The sequence below is a fragment of the Sarcophilus harrisii genome, chromosome 3, assembly GCF_902635505.1.
Source record: "Sarcophilus harrisii chromosome 3, mSarHar1.11, whole genome shotgun sequence".
NCBI lineage: Eukaryota > Metazoa > Chordata > Mammalia > Dasyuromorphia > Dasyuridae > Sarcophilus > Sarcophilus harrisii.
Window position 1 is genome coordinate 163,429,230 of NC_045428.1, and position 13,530 is coordinate 163,442,759.

The following is a 13,530-nucleotide window of genomic DNA, read 5'->3' on the forward strand; positions in this document are numbered from 1 at the left end:
TGTTGCCTGTCTGGTATGATATCTGCAAGTCCCTGAATGTTTGGGTCTGGGTCTGAATAAGTGTGTACTACTATTTGATTTGATTGTGCCTCTGTTGGCCAAGTGATACCTCTATTACTTAGGAGAATTGCTGGTTCCCTTTTGGTTTTTGCTCTGGTTATTTTTTTTTGAAGGGTGAATAATGAGTCTCGTTAGATCTGCCTCTGACTTTCTGAACTTCCTTCTTTCTCCATACATAATCCAGAGCCTCTCTACCCTGAAGGCCATTCCATTGCACTAATCCCCTTCTCATTCCACCTTAGATTTATGATCTAGGACTGGGAAATGGTTAACAAAGATGCCATTCAGCACCTGTTCCCATTGCAGTGCTCCGGTATGGATCTGAGGATGCTCCTGTATGGGTCTAGTACCTCCTCTAGCTGTGCTGTCTAGTTTTTCTCCGGATACTTGAGTGTTTCATGATGAGCATAATCTGAGTCTGCTCTGATAAGCCTAGACTTCCCTGTGAGTTTTTCTATGCTGAGCTGGGCTGGACAAAGGATCACTGACTTTTTCTTGATTTCTCTATCAGGATTTGGTCTGGAATATTTTCAAGATCTCTTATAAGAATTTTGTGCAAAGGAGCTCACTGTATTGCTTTCTTTCATTGTATCATCTTGGCTCCACCTCCCAGAGAGAAGATATTTAAAATTCATTCTATATAACTATGACATAGTTCATATAACTAAGATCTTCTGAATAGGGAATAGAAAATGTGATCCTGTTATTATCCTTAATAGCCACAGAAAAGTTCTTCTAATTATGCTATCTGGGGGTTAGTGATTTGATGCATGTTAAAAAAAATAAAGAGCTATATGATAATTTTAAAAATATAGGCTCACTATCATTCTGATCACTTACAGCACATGTGATGAATATCATATATCTTTTATATTTCTAAGAGCCGAGTTCTGATTTTTTTTCCTACCCACACACTCTTTTATTTATAATCAACAATGAAATCTTAGTAAGACACAGAGCTCTTTGAGATGGTTCAAGGTTCTTTAATTATTCTGCATATTTTCCTTTGCTTTTTTTTCAGTATGATCTAATTTTGGAAAAAAAAGATTTTCCATATTTATGACTGTTTTAACAATTGTATTTAAGATATCTTTTCAGATTGACAAAAAGGCTGTTAACGAGTACCTTTTTTGAAACAGGCTTTGAAACCTTTTTGATAACAAAAAAAAGTATTATCCCATGACTTTGATACTAGTGACACTATTGAACTCAAAACTTATCTTTGAGCTCAAGGACAGAAAGTCTCAGTTACTATCAAATTCAGACTTTATTTTCTTTTCCATCTTCTTTCTAGCAATGGAATTATTTCTATTTTGCTTTTACTAAAATCTTAATTTATATGTTAATCCTTGCCTGGAACAATAATTACAGTTATTTCCTTTATTGTCTAAGCTTGGACTCTTTGACTTTAAGTAGCGCACAATAAAAGTCAATTTATATTCAACCTCCCCAGTCCCCTACTTAGATTCAAATGTATTCTAAGTCATGTTACTGTATCTGAGTTTCCAAAACTTATTCTTGATACTGAATAGAGAAAAGCTGGACTTATGGGTTCAGACTTTGTGAGAAAAAACTTTGTTTCTTTGACTTCTGAAGAGTCAGTCTGGTAAATGCAAACTTTGGTGGGAATAACAAAAACTACAAAAGCTCCTCTTAAGAAAAGTCAATCAAAGCTTTGAGAATTGTGGGAAGATGGTGGAATAAGGGAGGAAACTACCTGGTGTCCCCAAATCCTGCCCTCCCAAAATGAGCAATAATAATTCTTGAAAGTAAATTTTAGAATGGCAAAAATAATTAAATGTTAAAGTAAAGCATTCTTTCAGCCTCAGACAACTTGGGAGGAAGTTAGGAAAGATCTGATCTCTTAAGGTAATGGCCAAACTTGACTCAAGTGCAGATACCTCCAACTTCCAAGTTAACAAACAGCAATCCCTGGGGGCAGCTGTGCATGTGGATTTTCCCCACAGATGGTCTTGCAGAAGATAGGGGAAATTACAGGAGGGTCCCACAAGGCCCAGATATACTGATGAGACCAGTCCCAGGCTATGGTTGTGGTACTGGGGTTCTACTGGTTGTGTTCACTCACAGGTGATCAGAGTTCCTGATTTGGTTCCAGAGCAGAGGATGCTTGCAATATCCTGAATGATCAGAGGAAGCAAGAGTGTTTGTGTTAGCTGGAGGCTTTGGTCATGACTCAGAAACTGAGAGGAATATCTAAAGGCACTCATAAGCCAAAGCATCAGCTAAAGGGGCAGTACCTACTCCTGCCCTTGGATCATAGAACATTGGGAGAAGCAAGAAATCAATGAATTCAGAAAACAGCAGCATGAAAAATCTGTAACCTGATTCATTATCCCTGAAACTCTGGGATCAGAGTTCAACTCTAACATAAAGTTAACAGCCAAGAAATAAGCCATTAAAATGAACAAAAAACAAATCTGACCATAGACACCTGCTATAGTGATAGAGAAAAATCAGAGTTCAAACCGAGAAGAAAACTAAACACCTTATAAAGCATCAAAGAAAAATGTAAAATGGTTACAAGTCCAAAAAGAGTTATTGGAAGAGTTTAAAAAGGACTTTGCAAAATCAAATAAGAGAGTTTGAGGAAAAATTTGGAAAAGAAATAATAATACAACAAAATCAAGAAAACTATAAAAAAAATTGGAAAGAGAACCAATTAGAAAAATAACTCCTTAATACTTAGAATTGGGCAAGAAAAAGCTAATGATGTCATAGGGCATCAAGAAATAATAAATCGAAACCAAAAGTAGAAAATAAAAAGAAGAGAATGTGAAACTTCTTGCTAGAAAAACAACTGACCTGGAGAATAGCTCAAGTAGAAAAAATATAAGAATTGCTAAACTACCTGAAAGTTATGGCCAAATAAATAAATAGATAAATAAGAAGCTAGACATTATATTTCAAGAAATTTTCAAAGAAGTTTGTTATAAACTTCTAGAACTAGAAAATAAAATAGAAATTGAAAAAACTTACAGATCATAATCTGAAAGAAATCCCCAAATGAAAATTCACAGAAATTGTAGAGTTATGTTTCAAAGCTCCCAGTTCAAAGAGAAAATGTTACAAATAACTTGGAAGAAACAATTTGAATATTGTGGAGCCAGGATTCCATTGTCAGGATAACACAAATTTAGGATTTTCTAGATTAAGACTAAAGAACTTGGAATATAATATTCCAAAGAACAAAGGAGCTGGGATTGTAATCAAGAATAACCTACTCAAAAAAACTGAATGTAATCCTGCAATGAAAACAAAAAATATGAATTTAATGAACTAGAAAACATTTAGGTATTTTTGAGGAAAAGACCAGAACTGAAGAGAAAATTTGATTTAGAAAAATCAGAAGAAGCGTAAGAAGGTAAATATGAAAGGCAAATTTTAGGGAAAGGTTTACTTCTTACATAGGAAATTACATTGTTAACTTTTTTTTCCTCTAGGCAATTGGGGTTAAGTGACTTGCACAGGGTCACACAGCTAGGATGTGTTAAGTGTTTGAGACCAGATTTGAACTCGGGTCCTCCTGACTCAGGACAATTGCTCTAACCACTGCACCACCTAACTGCCCCTATCTTGCTAACTTTTAAGAATGCTATCATTACTAGAGTAGTTCAAAACAATTTTCATAGATTGAAGACTTGGTTTTGATTTGATTGTGAGAAGATGATCCTAAAAAATAAAAGTGGACAGGGAGAGGTAAAATGGAGCAAATTATCTGATATGAAAGATATGTGAGTAGAAGAATTGTTACAGTGGAGAGGAGTATACAGTGGAAGTGGGTATTGTAGGAAACTTATTCTCATCAAAAATGGGAAAAGAAGGAACAACATATACATTTAGTAGGGCATAAACATTTTCTTAACTTACAGAGAAATAAGAGGGCAAGCAGATAGGATAAGGGAGGTTCTGTTAGAAGGGACTGCAGATTAGGGAGACAGTAGTCAGAAATAAATTAGATTTCTGAGGAGGGATAGAATAATGAAAGAGAAGGAAAAACAGTGAGGAGAAAAAGGATGTAGGGGAAGTATACAACTTTGAATGTGAGTTAGATAAACTTTTCCATTAGACAAATATGGATAGTAGAATATATCAAAATCCAGAATGTGAAAATAGTTTTTTATAAGAAACAACTTAAAAGTGAGAAACACACATAGAATTAAAATAAAGGGCTGGAGTAGTTTTTTAAAATACTTCAGCTGATGGGAAAAAAGAAGTGGTAGCAATTTAATCTAAGACAAATTTAAAGCTGAAGTAGAATTAATTAAAAGAGATAAACAGAAAAATTACATTTCTGTTAAAAAGCACCCAAAATAGTAAAGTAATAGCAACGATAAAAATGAAAGCACCAAATGGTGTAGCATTCATATTTTTGTAAAAGTATTTTTGAAAATTATCTTAATATTTTATTTATTTATCACTATTAATTGGAGAAATGCAAATTAAGACAATTCTGAAGTACCACTTCACATGTCTCAGATTGGCTAAGATTGATGGGAAAAGCTAATGATAAATGTTGGGAGGGATGTGGGAAAACTGGGATACTAATGCATTGTTTGTGGAATTATGAAATGATTCAACCATTACGAAGAGTGATTTGGAACTATGTCCAAAGGGCTGTGCACACCCTTTGATTCAGCAGTGTCACTACTGAGTCTGTATCATAAAACTATCATAAAAGTGGGGAAAAGACCCACATGTGCAAAAAAAATGTTTGTAGTAGCTCTTTTTGTAATGGCAAGGAACTGGAAATTGAATGAATGCTCATCATTTAGGAAATAACTGTTATGGCATATGTAATGCAATGGAAAATAATTATTCTATAAGAAATGATAAGCAGGCTGATTTCAGAAAAGCCTGACAATACTTACACAAACTGATACTGAGGGAAGTGAGCAGAACCAGGAGATCTTTGTACACAGAAAGAATACATGATGATGATCAGTTGTGATGAACCTGGCTCTTCTCAGCAATGTGGTGATTGAAGACTATTCCAGTAGACTTGGGATGGTAAATGTCATTCACATCCAGAGAGAGAACTATGGAGATTGAAAGTGGATCAAAACATAGTATTTTCACCCTTTTTTGTTAGCTTTTTATTCCTCATGGTTTTTTCCCTTTTGGTCTGATTTTTCTTTGCATTTCTATCTCTCCCTCTTTATTTCATTCCAATTAATCTATATACCTTATGTCATTTCTGTTCATTTATACACCTTTCTACACTACACCTTATCTTAATTCTCCTCCTCTTATTTTTTATACATACATACTATATATACACACACATACTCTTTCTATATATATATATATATTTTTTTTTTCTCTTTAACCCATTTCTGATAAGAGAGGGTTCCAGAACTATCAGCACTCCTTCCTCATCTAATTCCTCTGTATAAGTTCTTGATCTCACATTTCATTCATTTAACATATTACTCTTAGATCTTATATGTCAAATTTTCTATTAAGTTCAGGCATTCAATTGTTTAAAGGAAAAGGTAAATGAATTACACAATAGTGGGGGATTTCAACCTTCCCCTCTCAGAACTAGATAAACTAATTTAAAAAGTAAGACTATAAAAATAAATCATGAAGATTATACATTATGATCAAGTGGGATTTGTTCTAGATATTCAGGACTGGTTCAATATAACAAAAACTATTAATGTAATTTAATAAAAATCATGTAATTGTATCAAAAGACAGAAAAAGATTTTAATAAAATACAACACTATTCCAGTTTTAAAACACTTGAAAGCATAAGATTTAAAACGATAAGAAAGATCTACCTAAAACCATCAGCAAGCATTATCTCTATCAGGGATAACCTAGAAGCTTTTCCAATAAGAATCAATATCAACTTTTCCTGTTAAATATATTCTTAATTCAACTTATGTACATTTCATATTGAAATTAGTTCATATTCCATGAACACTCACCATTTGATGCCAGGGGTTGGGAGTGAAAGGGCTCAGAAACTTTATGGTTGTTTATAAGAAGCCAGTGTAGAATAATATATTTTCTATTGCCCATCAAGGACTTATTGTTCCTCTACTAAGCAGACATATGAGTCCCTGTGATGCTGGGATACACATGAGAGCTTAAAGAGGGTGCCAGCCACTTCTGCTTTCTTGCTGCTCCATACAAGAGTAATGATGGAAGTGACAGACAGACATAAACAAACAGATAGATATATGGACAGAGGAAGACAAAGGGAGAGGAAAGGAGAAGAGAGAGAGAAGGGAGAAAGAGAAAGGGGAGAGAGAGGGAGAGAGAGAGAGAGAGAGAGAGAGAGAGAGAGAGAGAGAGAGAGAGAGAAGGGAAGAAGGAGAAGGAGGAGGAGGAGGAGGAGGAGGAGGAGGAGAAAAAGAGAGGCAGAGAGACAGACACACACACACACACACACACACACACACACACACACAGAAAAGAGGAAGAGGGGAAAGAGAGAGAGAGAGGAGGAAGAGGACACTGCTCCAACAGGAAAATTTGGTCAAAAGTCCAATTACCCTTTAGGGCAGCCTGTCCTGGTTATGGGGCACGTTCTCTCTTGGAACCTCAGCTTTGGGATTCTAGGCCTTTGTGATTTCAGGGCATGATTTAATATCCATTTGTTAATTCAGGCTTTTGCCATCAAAGCAGCTTTCTCAGCGCTGCTAATCTGCAGACTCCAGAGGATAATCCTAGTCATTATGCACACTGTGTGAATGCAGAATTATTTTATCCTCTTTTGTTACTGTCACCCTGACTTTATCTCGAAACTTCCTTGGTTCATTCCTCCCTTGGCACTCTCTTCACCTGAGTTCAGTTGTTGCAAGGTTCAGTTTTTCCAATTTTATGATTCCACATCTCTCCTCTCTTCCCTTTCATCCGTGGCTATGAAACATTTTCCTCAATTTATTTTGATGTTCTTATAGTGGGGTTTGAGCATGAGCTGAGCGGACCGAATTTGGCTTCCCTCATGAGGAAGAAACAGGGATCTGTTTTGGGACGACTAGAGGTCACGTGAACATTCTGTGGGGGGAGCAGTGCTTTGACATTGGCCCCCATTCTCCAGCCAAATTGGAGACTCTGCTTCCTTTACCCAAATGGGAATCACACCACAGCAGCCTTTCCCCACGGACTGTGCACCTTGAGCCCGAGTGGTCTTTAAAATGACTCTGCAATGACTTGGATTTTTGTTGCATTCTTTCTGAGAGTGAAAGTGACTGTCTCACTCATAATAGAAATCCTAATAGAATTCACAAAGAAATTAAGAGATCTTCTTCCTCTTCCCCATTTCAGATCAAATGGCCCCAAGAAACTGGTGTGGATCTTCAGCTCTTGGCTACTTTTCTGAAATTCCTCTACCCTCCAATACATTCTGATACATCTCACTGGTGTGGGAACCCCTGTTCCTGCTGTATCTGGTATATTGGAAGCTATCAAGATGGTTTTTAAAAAAATCAATCCACACAAAGGGATTTTATATTCCCAACAAGTCACCTTCTTATACTGGATAATTCTTATCTCTGACTTATGATAAATTTTTCATAGAGCACATACCCAGTATGCTGAAGCCTTTGTCTGATTCTTTCATTATTTTGCAGTTAATAGTCCAGCATAACAGTCACTCTATCTACATGGCTTACCTGCCTTCCTTTTCATTAATGTTGACTTTTAAAAAACAAACTTTATAATATAAAAATAGTTATTATTATAAATATTAAATATTAGTTAAAATTATAAAAATATGAATATAAATATAAACTTTTTATTTAAGTTTTTTATTTAAGTTATTTAAACTTTTATTTAAGAACTGTTATAATGTGAATATTATAAAAATAAACAATTTTGAAAACACTCAAAAACTGATAAAGAATAAAGTGAATAGAAGAAGAAAAAGAATTTATACAATAATAACATTGTAAAAACCAACAGCTTTGAAAGCTGTAAGAGCTGTATAATATTGAGAGTGATCATTCATGCTTCTAGAGGACGATGGAACATGCTATGCATTACAAAGGAGTGAATTTTTTTGGATGGAAGAATAAGACATATATACATGTACATGCACATTTATGTATATATGTATGTATATATGATTTAGGGTGCAAAATGAGACACATGTGCATATGTATGTGTGTATATACATATACATATATATATCTATATATGTATTGATGCATACATATATATGTATACTACATACAATACAATTCTTCAATGTCTGTGTGTATATATATATATATATACATATATACACATACTGAGAGACATTGAAGGAATTTATTTTAACATGCATATTTATTGTTATTTTTCTTTTTCAATGGTATTGGAGGAATGGTATTTGACTCTGTTAATTTAATTTTAAAATATTGAGGTGTGGGAATGGTGCCACAGAAGTGGAATGTTGCATGAAGTTTCAAATGAGGTCATTTCATTATTAGTTTTACTTTGTTATAAAAGACTTCATAAAACAGGAAGTAAATATTTGTAATATTAAAAAATACATAAATAAAACAAAAAAAGAAAGAAAAAAAGAAAAGAAAAATAATTCCTTCCCTTAAGAAGTTTTTATGCTACTAGCAGGGAGAAGAAGACATAACATTTCTTTCTTTTTTTTTTTTTTTTTATTTAATAGCTTTTTATTTACAAGTTATATGCATGGGTAATTTTACAGCATTGACAATTGCCAAACCTTTTGTTCCAATTTTTCCCCTCCTTCCCTCCACCCCCTCCCCTAGATGGCAGGATGACCAATACATGTTAAATATATTAAAATATAAATTAGATACACAATAAGTATACATGACCAAACCGTTATTTTGCTGTACAAAAAGAATCAGACTCTGAAATATTGTACAATTAGCTTGTGAAAGAAATAAAAAATGCATGCAGGCAAAAATATAGGGATTGGGAATTCAATGTAATGGTTCTTAGTCATCTCCCAGAGTTCTTTCTCTGGGCGTAGCTGGTTCAGTTCATTACTGCTGCATTGGAAATGATTTGGTTGGTCTCATTGCTGAGGATGGCCTGGTCCATCAGAACTGATCATCAAATAGTATTGTTGTTGAAGTATGTAATGATCTCCTGGACCTGCTCATTTCACTCAGCATCAGTTCGTGTAAGTCTCTCCAGGCCTTTCTGAAATCATCCTGTTGGTCATTTCTTACAGAACAATAATATTCCATAATATTCATATACCACAATTTATTCAGCCATTCTCCAATTGATGAGCATCCACTCAGTTTCCAGTTTCTGGCCACTACAAAGAGGGCTGCCACAAACATTCTTGCACATACAGATCCCTTTCCCTTCTTTATGATCTCTTTGGGATATAAGCCTAGACAGTTTGATAACTTTTTGAGCATAGTTCCAAATTACTCTCCAGAATGGTTGGATGTATTCACAGTTCCACGAATAATGTATCAGTGTCCCAGTTTTCCCACATCCCCTCCAACATTATGTATTATCTTTCCCTGTCATTCTAGCCAATCTGACAGGTGTGTAATGGTATCTCAGAGTTGTCTTAATTTGCATTTCTCTGATTAATAATGACTTGGAGCATCTTTTCATATGGCTAGAAATAGTTTCAATTTCTTCGTCTGAGAATTGTCTGTTCATATCCTTTGACCATTTATCAATTGGAGAATGGCTTGATTTCTTATAAATTTGAGTCAATTCTCTATATATTTTGGAAATGAGGCCTTTATCAGAACCTTTATTACTAGCATGTTTGTGTGTTAAGCTTTGGTATTCCACTTGGTTGCATTTTAAAAAATCACTACAGAGTAAAACTTACACTGTTAATGCTATAGCTATGGAGGTGCAGCACTATTGTCCATCAATTACTACCCACAACAAAGATGGACTCTGCCGTATAATAGTTTTCCTAGCTAATAGCATCAACTAGATATACTCCACCAAAGCATGACATATCCAATTAGCTTTATAAACACTCAACTTCCATCTAATTATAATTCAAAAAATATCTATCAATTCTATATTCTCTTTCAGTTTAAAGAGATCAGACTCAAAGCCAAATGACTCAATGTCTATAGTGTGGTGTAAAGTCTCTCTGACAAAAATACTCAGTATTTGAAGCTTTAATATAATGATTTCATCTATTTATCTTCATCTCTATCAGGATTATCTGGGAAATTAGACTGGAAAATCACCAGAATTCTACATGTCTGTATGGGGAGTAATTGCCTTTTCAGAGACATTATTCTCCCCAGATAATTTCCAAGATTTTGGAATTTTTTTTCTTTTTTCTTTTTTTTTGGTTTAATGGCCTCACTCTGCCAATGCCTTACATTTTCTCCATAGTCTTTTGGCTATTGAATTCTAGACTTGTTTTCTGTGGGTTCAGTATTGCCTGAAAGGAATTGCTTTTCCATATTTATAACAGATATTTCTCTAAGAAAAAGATATTTTTCTCAATTAGTTTTGTTTTAAATATTTTTTCTTTAGAAAAGCAAAAATCCATCTTTTTTCCCTCACACCCTGACCCTTTTATTGAGAAAAGAAACAAACAAAAAACCAAAACCCATCACAAAAATGTGTAGTTAAATAAAACAAAATTCCAAACTGACCATATCCAAAAAAAAAAAAAAAAAAAAGTATTTTACATTCCCAGTCATCTTGCTATTAAGAGGAGGGTAAAATGTTGTATCATTTTGTTGTTGTTGTTTAGTTTGACTGTTCACAACCTTTAATTCTGGTTACCTCAGTTTCCTTATCCGTAAAAAGAGCTGGAGAAGGAAATGGCAAATCACTCCAATATTTTTGTCAAGAGACTCTCAAATGAGGTCAAACAGAGTTAAATGATTTGCTCATAATCACGCAGCTAGTAAATGTCTGAATCTAGATTTGACCTCAGGTTTTCTTGAATCCATGTACTTTCTCCACTGCCATCAAGCTGCCCTACTGTTTAGTTCTTTGGAATTGAGGTTATTCATTAGACTGATCATAGTTGAGTCTTTTAAAGTTATTTAATTTTACATTATTGTTACCCTCATATAAATTGTTCCCTGCTCCTGCTCACTTTATTTTGTATCAATTACTATGTCTTTTAGATTTCTTTGAAATTATTTTGGTATTTTTGTTTATACAAAATATAGAGCTTCTGATTCTAAGAGTTGGGGCAGTTTTCTTTCATGATTTCTTGAAATATAACATCTAGGCTTTTTTTTTTTTTGGTTATGTTTTTAGATAGTCTACTAATACTTAAATTTTCTCTTCTTAATCTCTTTTCTAGTTAAGTTGTTCAGAATTTTTTTTTACTTTTCTTTTTTTCCCCTCCTAATCTTTTGATGTTTTTAATATTTCTTGTTGTCTCATGAAATCATTAACTTCTGTTTGGTCTATTCTAATTTTCTGCAAATTTGTTGCTTATATGAGGCTTTCTTATGTCACACTGTTAATTTCTAATTCTTTTTTTCATGGTTTCCCCTCCCCTTTTATTTTCTCAAACTCTCTCATTTTCCTTATTAAAAAAATGTTACCATTTTTTTTTTTCAATTCTTGCCTTATCTCTTCCAGGAATTCTAGTTGAATTTGTGTCTAAGCTGTATTTTTCTTTGAAACTTTGCTTGTAGATATTTTAGATTCATTCTCTTCTGGTTTTGTGTCATAAACATTCCTAGTAACGTAATAACTTTTTATGATGAGATTATTTTCTTTGATCATTGTTCCTGCTTACTTTCTGACTTCGGATTTTGTTATAATCAGGTTCTACCTGCTTTTGGGGGGAATGTCTTGTGTCTTCTCAGGGATGGTCCTGTCACTTTCTTGGGGATATTGAGTGAGTGCTCTGATATTCCAGAATCTCAAGGATAGCTCAGGTTGGGAACTTGGAAGATTTCAGTGCTCTCAGAGTAGTGTGATATGAGACAGTCTTCAAACTTCCCCACTCCCCTTGCCTATTTTTTCTGGGGTCTGAAAGTTCTCTACTTGATTTGGGTCTGAGCAACAGGCATATGGTCTGACCTTCTTTGTAGTTTCAGTATTCTTTTGCTGAAGCTGGCCAGCTAGAAAGATCTGATAGTTCACAAAGACAGAATTCTACATGCCTTTTTGGTCTGAGAATTCTGACCTGGTTATCCTTTTGCAGCTGTTGACTGGGTTAGAATTTATAACTGATATCCTACTCCACTACTGGAGCTGGCACCTGATCCTGCATCCTGTATAAGATCAAGATGCTCTAGTATGGGTCTGAGAACTTGTCTTGAATTAGTACACATTTTCAGTCCTCTTTCAGTTTCTGGGTACCGGAATATTTCAGGTGCTACTTATTACATGATGGTCAAACCCTGTTCCACTATCCACAGATTTATTTCTCTGTCTCTATATTCACCCAATCTGAGCTGGAAAAATAATTCACGGTATCTTTTTCTTGAATTTCCTGATTTGGTTTTGGGCATTTTCTAGATGTGTTTGGAGACTTTTGTTGTGGGGAGGGGGGAATCCTTTATACTTTTTCTTGTTTGTCTCCTATTTTGACTTTGCTCTCCCAATGGACAGTTCTTTTTATCCCAGTCAAATTGATTTTGTTTGTTCAAAAGCTTTTCAATTCAATTTCATGTAATCGCAATTACCTGTTCTATCTTTTTTGATTGCCTTTACACCTTTTTAAGTTAAGAACTCTCCCCTAAGCCTTGGCTGTTAAAGAAAATTGATCTGTTGCTTTTCTAACATTGTGTGTGTGTGTGTGTGTGTTTATCTTTAATGTTCAGGTTGTTTATTCATTTTGACTTTATTGTTCCAATGGCCATGAAGGCATTTGATTAAGACACTGCGGAGCTTGGTCAGACACTGAAGACTACAAGGTCATCCACTGCATCCCTTATGGGTACCAGCTTCCCACAAATTACACACACACACACACACACACACACACATATGTAAAATTTACATATATATATAAAAGCATGAGGCTTAGTAGAGTACTGAGGTAGAAGAAAAAAAATCTGTCATTTATGTGACAGTTTCATACAAGGACTTTCCAGGGAATGTAGTTAAATCATCTGTTCTTTTAATCACTTGAAAAAAGAAGGAGTAGCATGTCATTTCCCCTAAGATAATATTTTAGAAATGGTTTAAAAAATTATTTTCATTTTTAAGATGAGGAAAAACCATCTAAAATAATACTGTACAGTGTGTGAATCCTTATTGATAAGCAAACATGATAAGTAAAAAATAGTAGGACTATTATGATTAAGTAGTTATTATAATAATATAATAGCATTAATAATAATGTAGCAGACATTTGTATGATACTTTAAAGTTTGTGAAGCACTTTGTACATATGTCATTTGAGACACAATAACTCTGTACGTGGAATTTTTTTTCTTTTTTACTGTATCTGATTTAATTGGCATACGTGATTCTTGAGAATAAAAATCTTTCTACCAAAATTGTACAATCCCATCAAGTAATAATTATTATGGGTATAATTATCCCCATTTTTAG